This window comes from Nicotiana sylvestris, chromosome 12, assembly GCF_000393655.2.
Source record: "Nicotiana sylvestris chromosome 12, ASM39365v2, whole genome shotgun sequence".
NCBI classification, from domain to species: domain Eukaryota; kingdom Viridiplantae; phylum Streptophyta; class Magnoliopsida; order Solanales; family Solanaceae; genus Nicotiana; species Nicotiana sylvestris.
In genome coordinates this window covers 31,661,382-31,665,314 of record NC_091068.1, presented here as the reverse complement: position 1 = coordinate 31,665,314, position 3,933 = coordinate 31,661,382, and positions in this window count along the sequence as shown.

The following is a 3,933-nucleotide window of genomic DNA, read 5'->3' as shown; positions in this document are numbered from 1 at the left end:
TTTTCACGGTCAAACGAAATTTGCCGACTGAGGATTTGCTCAGAATTCAAATAAAAAATATTGAAGTGTTGTTTGGTTGTGAAGAAATAAAAATTAGAGTTTGCAAAAAGAACCTTTGACTTTTGCAAACCCTATTTGTTTAGATTTTTTTGCAAAACAAATAGCCCTCCATGTTTTCCTTCTTTCTTCTTGTTTATTGGGTAAATCTATATATATATTTATCTATATCTATATTATATTAAAAATAGGAATACCTTAACTAAAAAGTTGAATTACATAATTGCCCTTCTAATTAATTCAAATATCATATTAAAGTAAAAAATTATTAAATTTGTATAAAAAGATGCAACCTTTCATAGTTAATAGTTACTAATGTTCAGCGGTTGCTGCTTTATTGAGCCTAAAGGAGGGAAAGACACGATTGTTCATTTCATATTTCCTTTCTATATGTGACAAGAAATGTATTGTGGCATAGGGCTGCTTATCGAGCGGATTAAGCGGTTATTTACTCTTAACAATTTGACTTATCAGTTATCGACTTTTAGATGTATTAATCCACTAGCCACCCGATAAGATATCAAGTAGATTGGTATCGATTTTGCTCTTATCGGGCGGTTATCGGGCAATTTATCGGCCTAATTCAATCTACATTGCACATGACGCAATTTACCAAATTTAACGAGGGTCCAAAATTTGCTTCACCGTGCTTCAAATGTATGCTGATGTTGGTCAAAGAATGGAATTTCTTGCTCTTGTTTTATAACTGCTGCAATTTTATAATTTATTTAGATGTCGCTCTAATTTCTAAACAATCCAAGAACACCTGCCGAAATGTGTGCGGACTGACCTTTTTTTTTACATGCACGCAAACCTGCAGATGTATGTGTTAAACCCAATTTAACAACAGATTCTACTCGTTAAACTATCTCTTGTCACACCCCTTTTATTACCCCTCCAAAAGATAATGAGAATAATATGTGTATGGGTTAAAGAGTCTTTCTAATTAAAGTAACAAAATTTGAATAGAGATTATTTTATTGTACAGAGTCGCCACTTGGAATTGATTTTTTCGGTGTTCCAAGTCACCATTTATTAGAATCCCTAGTCAAAGGAAGGTTTGACTCTATTTTTATCGGTCCGCAAAAACAAAGTTCGGGTAAGGAATCCTGTTGACTGGGGAGAAGTTATAAGGCATTCCCCGAGTCCCGTGGTTCTAGCACGATCGCTTTATTGACTTAAACTTAGCTGGAATTAATTTTGGACAAACTGTGATTTATATTATTTTCATGTTTTACCTATCCTCTTTTATCTCTTCATTATTAAAAAAATTAAAGAATATTTTTGAATAATAAGATGTCATAACCACACTACGCAAGCGAATGCGTGATCGACGAAATTTATTATTTAGTCACAACGGCATTACGCAAGCGAATCCGCAGTCATGACAGACGATTGTTAGCACGTTATTTACTTTTGAAAAAAATTTCCTACAATTGTGCTTGGAGGAAACATTAACCCTCTTTTTTTCGGAAACTTTATTAAATGTCACTACCACGCTACGCAAGTGAATCCGTGATTATGACAAAAGATTTATAAATTAATTAAAACTATTGAATATGACATGAAATTGATGAATTAACTTATTAAAAGTTAAGCGTCACGCTGCACAAGTGAGTCCGTGAAGTTAAAACACACCTACTATTTGCCTAGCGTTTAAATTGATTAAAAGGAAACGAGTTAATTAAAATAGTAGAAAAATCTGATATTATTATTATTATTATTTTCGAGCTTTATAGTTGGAAAAAATTATGCAAATAAATGTTAGACCAACTTTATCTATTTAAAAAAAATGAGCCAACTTCATGTTAAAAGAAAAAAAAATGGCCAGCTTGTATAGAGCTTTTGGGCTGCTGGAATTTATTATTAAAATGGGTCAAGAAATGAATTTCAATTGGCCCAATGCTATATAGAAGAAAATGGGTAATTTTGTTGTTTAAAGGTAAATGAGCCAGCTTTTATTTTTTATTCAATAAGGCCCAAAGTTGTACAATCTTAGCTCTTTACTTAATTTGCGTTCATGACCATTAACTACATAGTCACGATTTTATAAATGCCCACTTTACAAAAATAGCCACTTGCAAATCCGACAAAATGGCTAGATTCACAAAGATATTATCACAGCATTCCTATAAGCATTTATTGGCAGTGAAATTTCAGCAACTAAAACGAACTCATGCTACGTGTTATACACCTAAAGTCATTCATGGCATACTTAGCATTGTTACTTGGATACAATAGCTTGAAAACATGCTTAAAAATCCATAAACGACTTACATATCACATTCAAAAAAAATTACAACTCAATATTCAAGTATTATGAAGGACTATATTCACATTATCACATGCTTGATACCTAACAATAACATACAAAGCTCTTTTGTTATCGAACTATTCATCACATCAAACACATTTAAATAGTGCAGCATGTTCAAGTTGTTTCCATTGCTGAAAATACATACATTACAAGTCTTAAAGGATTACCTGGATAGCAAAAGAATAAACAGTAGTTCAGCAACTAAAGCAGCAGAGAACCAGCAACAAATCCGTGTTAAAACAGCCCAAAAACTTAGAGAAAAACCCAGAAACGAACTCTAAAGAGGACTAATACTTTTCTAAAAGTTTGCACTCTAAAATTCACTCCTAAAGCTCACCATTTCAGTTTATTTTTCATGTGTTCAACCGTTGAATTTTTTTTATGTTTTTGTGTGTTCAAAGTAATTCTAAAAGCTCTATGGAAGTGTAATGGAGTCCCCCCTATAATGAGGAAAGGGCAGCCCCTTAAATAGGCAAAGAAAAGCTAACTTTTTGGATAGATTTTGGTTCACCAAAATTCTACCCGACAAGGACTGACATTGTGTGCTAAACACTGTTCAAAATCTGTCCAAACACTACTATGTCAGAAGCAAGGAGAAAAAATGTCATTTCAGCCACCCTACTAGTAAAAGTAGGCTACTAGCACCCTATTTTGTGAGAAGAATATCTAAATTTCAGATTTTAACAACACCAATAACACCCTATTGATTCAAATTAAACCAAGTGTTAAAACATTTAATTAAACTTCAACACATGTACTATGAACCAACATGAGCAAACAAAAATTAACTATTAAAGCCAGACAGAACACACGCTATCGCTGAAGCGATTTAACAAACTAATTAGACGAACATAATCCGAAATGGATTAAATAAAGAAACAAGACAGAAACTAATTCTAACCTAAAAAATCAGAAAATTAATAATGGGGCGGGATTACGATTTTACCATATACTCTCAAGCATTTCCTCACTATCTCACTTTAATCAATACAAAGCTATTTTACTACTTCAACGAGTGCAAAAACAGAAAATTTAACATTTTAAACTTCAAAAACTAATGCTAAAATAATTAATAATAGACAAAATAAAATCTGAAAAATAAAAATAAAATAAAAAATCAGCCATGAAAAAGAATAGGATTTTTACCATTTTACAATTCAAGTGGCCAAAAAATGGTGGTATGCCAAAAGAGGGTGTTCGGGAAGGCCGCCGAAATTTGGTCAGATTTTGATCACCGGATTTTAGTGTAAAATTGGCATCAATAGTTAGGTCTTGAGGAGCTCTATCCGTTGATGTAGGTATTGTGGGGTGGTAGTGGTTGGAGCTTCTAGAATTTGGGCAAAAAAGTGACTGAAAAGTTTTCTAGATCTAAGATTCAAGGAGTTTGAGGGTTTTTTGAAGGATTTGGTTTGGAGATATGAAAAGAGGAAGTATTGGAGATTATATGGTGTGAATTTGGAGGTGTTTGGAGGTGGTCCGCCTCTGTTGGGAGATTTCCGGCGGCGGCGTAGAGGCGACAAACAGAGAGTGAAGAGAGAGAGAAGAGAGAAGAAGGAGAA